This window comes from Siniperca chuatsi, linkage group LG23, assembly GCF_020085105.1.
Source record: "Siniperca chuatsi isolate FFG_IHB_CAS linkage group LG23, ASM2008510v1, whole genome shotgun sequence".
NCBI classification, from domain to species: domain Eukaryota; kingdom Metazoa; phylum Chordata; class Actinopteri; order Centrarchiformes; family Sinipercidae; genus Siniperca; species Siniperca chuatsi.
Genome location: NC_058064.1, coordinates 8,346,556 through 8,357,804, shown reverse-complemented (window position 1 = coordinate 8,357,804; position 11,249 = coordinate 8,346,556). Strand labels below are relative to the sequence as shown.

Here is an 11,249-nt window from a genome sequence, read left to right as displayed (position 1 = left end):
TCAAGAAGAAAATGTAATATCAGACTGTTACTTCTCTCTGTAACACTGTTCTAAAATTTATGATAGAAATACATACGTTACTTGGACAAGCAACACAAGGGTTAGATTTATGTAATGTGCTTTTTCTAGCATAGATTGTAACCACACATAATAATGTAGCTAGCTAATTTGCTAACTCCTGACCTTGGATGTAATACCAAGATAACAAGTTAGTGAGCCAGCATGCTAACATTTATAGCTTAGAACAGACAAACACATTATTTAATCCATTCCTTACAACATATTTTTCGTTTTAGAAGGGTGATCGATTTTTTTGTCTCTCATTTTGATCATCCATAACTTGCAGTAGATATGTGTCATTGAGGACACAACAAGAAATGAAGAAAGGAAGCATTGTGAGGCTTCTGGATGCTTCTGCATCTAGTTAACAGCTGTAACATTCAAATTGTGGAAGAGGCAGAGGCATTCGTTTTTTATGAAGCAATGTTTAGTGCAGCCTGGATGTTTTCCTTGGCATAGATGAGAGAGAGAACAACTGCTACTCAAATGACTATGCTCCAACTCCAAGTCACAGCTAATCGATGGCAACCATTGCCTGGCCAAAACAAGGCTTTGAGGAAAATGTCTGGCTTAGAGGTTTAAAATGTTGTCAGTCCATGCTCAATATGCTGAATTTTATATTCCCAAAGTAAGCAGACAAACACAAAAGGCTTTTGTAGACTTTCCATGTTCATGCTGGCTGCAGCTGCATCAAGATATTTGGCTGAGGAGTTTTTCCATGATAAAATAGAAATGTTTTTGACACCAAGGGTCTACAATGTTAAGTCAAACAGGGGACCTTATGAGATATCAAATGAATGTTGATATGTGATATAAAATGTTGATATGCTATATAAAATCCTCTTATATAGCACATTATCATTGAAAAAAACTGTCCTCACATGGATGGAGAAACACTGAAAATATGCAACATTTTGCATCCCCCCTGAAAAAGCCTCCTGGATTTTTCTTTTTGGTAGTGAATGGTATCTTTAGGGGACAAATGCAAATGTAATCCATAAGGCATTGTGTAGCAAAGAACACACCCAATCATAGACAATACATTTGACTGACGCAGTTCTCATAGGATCACATTTCCACCGCTTTCATAACCAAAGATGTTAAGCTATGAGGCGTCCCGTATTCTAATGTATGTAAAACCTTTCGGGTTCTTACCGAGACCGTCCTTGCAGCAAGGTGAAGATGTGTAAATTGTGTTATGGTGTGTCTGTATGAAATCAGGTTATTATTGAGATTGGAAGGGGGTTCAATCATGGAGCTGATTGCCAAGTGCATGTGAAGAGGAGTGGAGATTGATCACAAATGTAATTTTCGACATATGTGGTGCAATCGGAGAGATCTGATCTGAATATCTCAAATCAGGTTATGTTGACCTGCTGGCTTTCATTTCTCAATTTGCAAGTGTGATTCTAGTATGTGTGCATGTGCATATGGGCTTTGTGTGTATGTGCAGTTATTTCTGGGTGCGTTAGTTCAATTTCCTGTTTCAACATGTCATTATTTGTGGCATGAAAAAAGGTGTTGAGTACTTGTTCTGTTTGCTTAAAACACCAAAATGTCCAGACAGAGGAATAATATGCTTTTGTTTGCTTAGGAGTAAGTGGAGGAAGCATGTGGGGGGATAATTTGTATCAAAGATCGTTTATAAATCCATCAATTTATGAAGTCAAATGCTGGTTTCTACTGCATCACTCAAAATAAATGTTTTTCAACCAATGAATACTGACAGATATTAACATTACAGGCCAGCACACAGCTTTTCTATATCAGTCTCAATCAACACTTCCTGCCAGAGTCTTAGCTCTAATCTGGGAATAATTAGGCAGTGCAGAGGTAAAGGTAATGTCTCATCACAAATCGAAACCTTCACCAAACACTCCCTCCCTAATGCAACACAAGACAACATCTTACAGTAAAACACTGGTGTTGGGACTCCACAGATGAATTCATTCATTTGTGTGATTTTTAACTGAACTTACATTAGGAGACTGCATGCTCTCCTGTATTGCAAAATCCCGAGAGCATTGATCGCAGCCTGACCTGTGACCCGGATATCACCAGGTCAATAAGAAGGTCAGCGATCATTTGTCCGGTCTCTTTTCTCCTGGCTTTGCCTCCAGCATGCAGCACCGTTATCCTAAACAGATCACACACATACACCTCTAACTTGACTTAAACACAACACACAGCAGAGAAAAACTTTAAAGATCACAAAATGATAGGAATATTGACTTTCTATTATGTTTCTTTCTTTATGTAAATTTAAAAAAAGAGACCAAACTTCATTGAACATCCCTCGATAATTAGTACTCCTTGCAATCAGAGATTCAAAAGTCAATAATTGTTGCTATTTTCTGGATTATTATTTTTGAAACTTTCTTAAGAAAATTACCAGAAGAGTTTTAAGAGTGGTTCCCAATCTGGGGTCGGGACCCCTTCAAAGGGTCACAAGACAGCGAGATCATTAACAGGATATGAAAGAGGAACAATCCTTTTTTCCCCCCTGACTTTTCTCTAATCTTTGTGTGGCAATTGTGTAAAATGTACTTAAAAGAAACTGTCTGAGAAAGTTACATGTTTGAGGAGAAATCACTCTGGTGGAACTGCTCACAATTTAATGACATATGCAAGACAGAAAAAAGGTCTTTTGTCTTCCACTTCTTATAACTCTCTTCTCTTCTGTCCCGCTGCCTCTACCTCACTCTATACATTAACCCTGTCTCTCCCAGGCATCGTCTAATTAGAGGTCAGATTGATAGTGTGGGGAACAGGCATAGCATAGTCCCATCTAAGGGATCCATTTACCAAATGATTGCCCCTGTGCCTGTGACTCTGAGGACTCCTGTGTTGTCATTTCTCACTCTAAGAGGCCCTAAAGTAGTATGAGACGATGGTTGCATACTTATCAAAGTATGCACTTTTCCCTTTTGAAAGCATAAAAAAATCTGACTTGGCCTAGTTGGCCTCGAGCAATCGTAGTTTTCTCTGTCTGGTGGCAGTGAGGCAATCGTAGCACTTTAAGGGAAGTGTGGGGATTTTTATTTCAGTGATCCAGCTATGGTTTGTGGTGTAAAAACGAAAAAAAAGAGGGGAGTTTGAGAGACTGAGACAAAAAGGGGAAACAGAAAATACAGAAGTGGATTTGTAGAAGCGGTTCATTTCGATGACTATGACAAAATAATAAAATTACAAATCCACATTATTGCCTTCTGCTAAGATTTATTTCTTACTGACTGTAAATGTCATGGAAACATGTTTTTGGCAGCCAAACAGTAACACACAACATTTGGCAGATATCTCTTTGCAGTGCAAAGGTCACTCAGTGTGCAACAGATGTTAAAAGGCCAAATCACAAGCCACTGTGAGCGTCCCGGTGATGAATAAGCTTCTGTGTTCCTCCATGTCTGTCGTCTGTCTCAGCGATCAGCTGAATTTGGATCAACTCACATGTGGACCAACACTGACAGAAAAGATGGATGAACCAGCAGGATGTTTTTCAGGGTAAAACATCAGACAAACATACAGGTTTACACATTTTATTTTAAACTTTGTGGTCATACCCTAACTGTCTTACAGCTAACGTCTGTGCAGTAGGTATATTGGCTGTTTGGGGCAACGAAACACAAACGGTCAAGCGTTCAAATTTGTATGAATGGCGTGCGGAGAAAAGTCGCTTCACTGTCTGTCACACACCTTAACTCTGTGTCTGCTTTCTTTCAGCAGCTAAGATGATTACCTGCAGTAAAACATGGCCTTGTTTCTTCTGTCCAGGTCGAAAATAGCACAGATAAAGGCTGGAAAACATAGGTTGTTGTAGTTTTGTGTGATCTGAGAAGACAGAATGACTGAAACGCGTGTTTGCTGGTGAGTGGTTTATGGCTCTAAGGGCCTAAAGGTCAGGTAGCCACAGTTGTAGGTACAAAGGGAGAACCAGTTTTGGACAATGTAGCTTCCAGGCTAACAGCTGCTCATCGCCAGATGCTTGGCCACCACAAGACACCTACTCAGCCACATTTTAAGCTTCATAAACAATGATTTCATCGCATGGGAGAAAACAGTAAGCAGCTATGTTTGGCACGCTCTGAATGGAATCTGGCAGAGTGACAGCTTCTCATTCTGCAGAGCAAACTAAGTTATACAGAACAAGATGATTCCAAACTTGGAGCACTTCATTTGTTCTTGAATGGCATACATCTGCTGTTTCGTGGGAGCTCTTCCAGTGATGTGGTGAGTTAGTCAACATCACACTTGTTTTTGGGACTGCAGCCACTCCTTAAAGAGAAGGTTAAGCGCTAATCAAGCTCAATATTTAACACAAGAGCTTTTCCATCTCATAAACCTTCATCTTGTGGTTGCATTTACTAATAGCTTATACTATTTTTGCTGCCAAACAATAACTCTGCAGGCTCTTGGTTGTTTTCTGTGTTATGTTGAAACCAGCTCACAAAACCTTGAATCTCATTGATCCAACTTATTAACAATTTTCACATCTGTGGGACAGTTGGAGAATGATTATGACTTGATAACAATCAAATTAGCACTCCTGCAAACATCTCTACACATTTTACACAGAGACTGACATATCTATACACACACATACTGAATCAGGATCCACAGGAGGAATTCAGCCTCCAGTTCTCCAGTCAGAGGACCTACCAGGCTGTACGGCTCATTACTGCTCCTTAGCCCTCCTCCATAGCCCTGTAATTATAAATCCCCTGACAACCCATCCACATAAAGCCTCTTATTAGCATACAGGAGCACAGGAAAGTATGAGTTCATCATTGTCTGAGATTTCCATCGAACTACCTCAGGGGTTTTAAATTTGCATTGGCAAAACGGCCTGTTTGTTGACAATGCAGCCGAAAACGGAAGTTTGGACTGGCTCAGATCTGCTGTGTTTGAAGTGTTTACATATCACATGCCTGTGCAGGGGCTACTTGAGTGTTTAATCTGTGTGTTAATGTGTGTGTGTGTGTGTGTGTGTGTAGTGCAGCAAGAAGGGGCAAGACTGATTTGGTTGGAGAAGGAAAAGGAGATGTAATCAGCATTGGCAAATGCTACAGTCTGAGAGGACTGTTTATGCTTATCAGCCACACACATGAATACACAGTCCATTTTGTGCACACCCATACAGACACTCTTACCCTTTGCTCTAATACACACATTCAAACACACACTTGGTCTTCAGTAGTTCAGGGATTATCAGACAAAGTTGTTATGGTACACAGAGAGCAGTTTGACAGATAAGAAACTGAAATCCACACATCACCTGCTGTCATTAGTCTGCCTTTGTTGATTTACAGACAAGTCCTTGGTGATACAGTCAACTGTGTGTTTTTCCAACAGACTCGCTGTCCCTGGGCTGTTTTGTTCCACAGCATGCCCCCCAGGACATGCAATCAGCAGATACTATCTCCCACTCAATGATTTGCATCCCAAACAGTCGGCCATTTTGTGCCACTGGTGTGAATTACATCCTTAAACATGCTGATATATGTTGTTTATCTTTTCCATTTGGTGTTTGGTGTAACATTGATTGACCTATTTTAAATGTTTTCTGTGGTTTTATAAAGTTTTTTTAGTCACTCTAGCGGCGTATCTATAGGGAAGGCAATATCAGTCACTCTATGCTGCACCACTTTGGTCCAGAGTAAAATATATTGACAACCATTTGATGGATTACCAAGAAATGTGGTACAAACATTCATTGTCATTGTCATTCATCAGAAGATGAATCACAATGGCTTTGGGGATCCCAGTTTTTCAATGGCACCACCAACAGGTCAAACTTTCCACTTACATGCAGTGGCAGGGTACTGAGCTGTTAACACACTAATGTTTACATTCCGCTCAAAGAACAGCTGAACCTGATTAAGTACAGCTCACACTGAAGTTAAGCTGAATCTGACAATTCAACTGAGTTTGTCACTTTTTTACTTTTTCATGACTTGATATGGGAAGAAATCAGCTTCAGCTGTACGTGTATGTACCTGCAAGTGTTTATTGCGAGCCCATTTGTTGTTGCCTTGGCAACAAGTACTTGGGGTCCACTTGGGGACTTGGGGTCCACGTTCAAAGAAAATACACGTAATCAACAATATTTGCAACACACAAACAATATAGTTACACCATTGCCAAATCACCATTGCATTCAATAATAAAATTATACCATATACAAAACATTAAAAAAAAGAACAATTTAAATGGGTTGACAGGCAAAACAAAATAGCAATATTAATCTCAGTTCATTTAAACATCCATATTGAAAAAGAATTTAGGAAAATCTGTTTTTCTTATTTATGTTGCAGGCTTATCTTCAAGACTAACCTCTTTAGCTACTTCTTAAAGTTAGGATATTATTAAAGTATTAAATATTAGGATAACATGCCACATGTTACATGTCCTAAAATGAGAAAACAGAAACAACCTTAGTTTTAAGTTTTTGTATTATCTTGGTTGTGGAGTTTTTTTGTTGTTTTTTTTTTTACCTCACTACTGGTAAGTGGTAAGTTATCTCTCCATTTTTCATCCATCCAACAATTTTGTTCTCAGGTGTGAAATGAGCGTCATGTCACATGGGAACACAAGCGTGGCTATAGACTTTCACTCTTGTTCATCTGTCAGTGTTGTTTTCTGTCTGCCAGCTTCCCCATTTAAAACTTATTGTGTTGGATCACGAGACGAGCTGCGGATTGCCCATGCTTTTCCCATGTGCCCACGCCGTTCCCTCTCTGTGCCAGTCTTGTTTGGCACTGGCTGTTTATCTCTGCAGATATAAGAGGCCCATTGAACTGACAAGGCCATGGCAGACAGTTCTGTGGGGGTCGGGACAGCTTGCTAATAACAAGCCGCCTATTATGACTTCGAGACAGATGCAGGTTGTGGTGTAGTATGTTTGCTGGAAAGTGATAGTAGGCCTGTGTGTATGTGCGCAAGAATTGTTGTGGAGACTCATCAAATGACCATTGTTGATTATGTCTGTGATGTAGGTCAATGGAGTTCTCCGCCCGCCCCTACTCACTGGACTTTTTGACCTCGTGCTTTGTGAGAGGCTCTTTTTAGAACCACTGGCCTGTGGAGAGGGCGGCCCAGGAGGATTGTGTGAGTGTGTGTGTATGTGAATGTTTGTGCATGTGCGTGTGTATTACCCTGCTGAGAGAATGAATGATGTCACCAATCCCTGTAGTACAATCGACCCCGTTGATGTCTCCTGGCAGACTGAAAAGAAAGGCAGTATTCATTGTACCGCCCTGTGGCTACACTACACTGTTATTGACCGCTCTAGGCAGCACCCAGGATTAAGATACACTACAAACTGTACTTACCTCTTTATAGCAGCAGACAATGGTGAATTAAAATTAAAGGAATACTATCCCTTAATGGAGTGGTAGAGCAAGTGACATCTACTCCTTCTGTTACTCATGTGCAGTTAGTACAGCGATATCTGGTATTTACATTTTGTTTTGTTATGAGCTGGAAATTACTACTCTCGTATTTACCAGTGATCCTGTTAAAACTCTTAAATTTCAGGGATACATTTCAGGGATGAATTTGAGAAAAAAAAAAAGAGAAAGAGTTTCTCTCAAACTCAACTGAGAAATGGAACATCTGTCTTTAGTAAGTTACTCTTTAGGGCACAAGTTCCCAATATTTTTTTGCTTGTGACTCCTTAAATTTAAGTTATGTTTACTTGTGACCCGTCATAACAGGTTATGGCCGTAGTGTGGACGTGAGTTGTGTGCACTTCAACTAGTAACCCATAATTTGAGGGATTTTTAGGGCACGAAGAGGTGAAAGTGTACATTATTTTTTATTATTATTGTGATATCCTTGAGTGTCAGTCATAAATGAGAATGTATTTAAGCTAGTTGCCAGTTATCACACAGTAAATAAAAAGATGGGTACGCTGCGTCCACCAGCCAGGCTTTATCTTGGGGCTATCAGTCATCAATGTAACAAAATGCATTTTGTTTTCAAGAATTATTTAGAGATTACAAGACATTTTGTAAGACTGTACATATCATCACTGTATTGACTCTAGCATTTATAAGCAATATATAAACACTTAATAAATGGTTTATAACACACTATAATGTCTTTTAAGCAAATACAAGGATGTTACATGCTACTTATTAGTATGTTAACATACTCCCTCTAGATATGTTGCTAATATGCTAATTTAATTCTATAGTGGCGTAAGCATATAAAAACACTCAGCTGTAATTTGAAATTATAGTAACATGCAAATGTTGCCATGCTAACATGCAAAGTGTTTCATGCTAATTGTTAGCATGTTAATATACTACCTGCTTCATGAGAGGAGTTATAGTTGTTGACAAATACATTAATAAACACTTAAAATGTATCTGCTTACAACTACATTATAGTGTGTCATAAACCATGTATTAATTGATTAGATACTTATCGATACTAAATAGGGAGAAAAGTAGCTGCTGTAAAATTGTAAAATATAACCTTAAAATGAAATGTCAGTAACGGCCAGCTAAGAAAAGGTTGTTCAACTCTTTTTGCAAACAAAAGATCTGACATCATTTTACATAGCTATTAGCTACTAGCATCTGTGTCACATGATACCTTAAGCACACAGTCAAATGAGAACAGCCTGGAGAAAGCCTGAAGTGATGTTTGTCCCCAAGTAACCTGTGTTTACCCCCTGTAAGCTAATCTTTTACCATCAAGATGTTCTGCATAATACTAAACTGATGTATGGACTGTAACACAGTGGCCCCTTGTGTGCACACAACAGCATGCATAAATCAGATATGTGTGTTTATGTATGCTATTCCATGCACATATGCCTGTGTTTGTGGTCAAGGAGACTGGAACTTGTTACTTGCCATGAAGGCTGTTCTTTGCATCTAAACTGCTCTCCCATGACCTGATGAAGTCTGACACATTCTGTATGATGCTGTGAAAGGTACAAACCCGATGACCTCTGTGCATCCGGAATAACAACGCACAAAGGGGATACACATGTATGCGAGCATAAACATAGTTTTATGCCATGAAAGTCCTCAGCTGGTCATGGCAGGTCAAGGCCACCTTCTCTCTGCTCTACCAGTGCAAATCTCTTATTCCTTGAACCAGACTCACTGTTATCCCTGTAGCTAAGAGACACTGGGTGACATTGGGATGCGGTTAGACCCTGGATCCCAGTAATCTCTGGGCATTTTTACCCCATGGCCAGCCTCCAGTCATGACTTAATCATCAAAATCCCTCATAGTTTCACTTTATCCTCTCTGTGCCTATATTCTGTACACATCACACATTTAAAATGACAATAGCACATGGCACACTAGAAAGCTTTTGTGAAATAGATGCATTTGTACACACTCTGAAAACCTCCACACACACTTTATGGATACTTTTCCTTCCAGTTTTTGCTGGGCATGGACATTTATAAGGCAATATAATCATCATAACATTCCTCTCCCTGACTCTTACTCCCTCCTCTCTCTTTTCTTTGGTTATTTATTTCTGTGTTCTAATCCAGCCCATCAAATATTCAACAAAATGACAATCTGTACACTTTTCTTTGTTTATTTATGTTGTGTTTTTGTGAATGAACACATTTTTAAGGCTGATTTGTGACTGCAAGTATGATTTTGTGTGAAGGTAAACAAGATTAAGAGTCTACAGCCACATGCTTAAAATGACAATGGTAACATGCCGATGTTTATTAGGTATCATGTTTACCATGTTAACCATTTTAGTTTAGTCAACCTTTGGTCAGTGGTGTGTAGCCCCCAGCCAATAACAGCGCCCGTGTTGTGAGGTCGGGACTCTGTAAAAACGTAGGGAGCAGGTTACATCACCATCTCCGTCTCTCTCCTCTGCTCTCTGTCATAGATGTATCACCAGCGCTGGCACGGCGCTAAAACGAAGTGTGGAGCTACACAAACACGCAGAGCAGAGGGCGGCGGACGGGATGAAGCTGGCTCCTTCCCCTAAGCGCCGTAAAACAATCAGAAAATAGACGGAACCTTAAGATCATGGCTTACAAATCCTATAAACACACAGTTCCTATAACACACAATGATGATGATAACCATATTCAACATCTGCCAGGACTCATGCCGACACGCAGCCATATGCTCACAGTGCATGCTGTTGTTTCATTCACACAAACACACACACACACACACACATACAGTTAAATTTTTTGGCACATGGTTAAAAGCAAGACACAGACAAACAATGAGCTCACATGGATTCTATCCTCCCACTGGTCCCAGGCTGTTGATAGCTGCCCCACCTCCTGCCTGCCCTGAAGTATCTGAAGACTTGGAGGTCAGCACCAGTGAGACACAAAGACTCTTAACCCTTGAGTTCCTTTGGGGTGGAAAGGTGTGATGGAGCATCCTTTACCTTTTTATATTTTACAGTTTATTTTGATCACCCTTTGGTCCTACAATAAGTGATTGGCTTATGTGATTTTCTCAATATGGCCAGTGGCCACATAACAACAGCATGTGACAATTCATCAGTATATTGGCACTCGGCTGACGTACCATGTCTTCTATTAGAGGAGTGCGCAAATGTGTGTGGGGAGGAGACTCAGTCATGTAATCCCCCCTGCTGCCACTCAGTTTCACCCAAGAGGATCCTGTGGTGTATGATGCTAATAAATTTTGCAGAAATCACATCAAGTAGACTCGCTGCTCCATCGATTGTAAGAATGACATCATCCCCTTCTCCTCTCAGCCCTTTATTACCCCAACGGAGAAAGCAAAGTAGGGGAGAGAATCTTTAACCCAGAGAGATCCTCTTTCAGGAGGAGGGGGTGTTCACACAACCACGTATATGTGCACGCTCCTGAGCATCTGCACGAATGGGGATTTTGCTCTGGCATGGAAGTTTCCATATTAGTCTGCTAAAGGCATGCTAGATAATCTATGAGACAATTACATTACAGCGTGTGGAAAAGCCTCTCACACACTTAGGGAGAGGTAATGAACACGAACCTGTGGGTGTGTGTTGGAAACGGTTGGTGGCGACGTAAAGGGTGAGCGAGCGTGCTGCTGTGCTTATTTTCAGCCTAATAAATGTAGTTGTTCCATATGAAGTTTTGCAACATATGGACATTTATAGCTAATTGGTTTTGAGCGCTAATAAAAGAAGGGTGTTTTAAAAGGTTGTGGGGCTTTCTGGCTGCTTGGAGAAT

The 11,249-nt window shown here is 40.2% G+C and overlaps 1 long non-coding RNA gene across 1 annotated transcript; it reads left to right on the top strand.

Annotated features, from left to right (window-relative positions):
• Nucleotides 1–3,409: 3,409 nt before the first annotated feature.
• On the top strand, nucleotides 3,410–10,231 carry LOC122871108. The gene is made up of 2 exons (XR_006376789.1): nucleotides 3,410–3,561; nucleotides 9,935–10,231. It is a non-coding gene; the product is annotated as an uncharacterized LOC122871108 (long non-coding RNA).
• The last annotated feature ends 1,018 nt before the right edge of the window (nucleotides 10,232–11,249 follow it).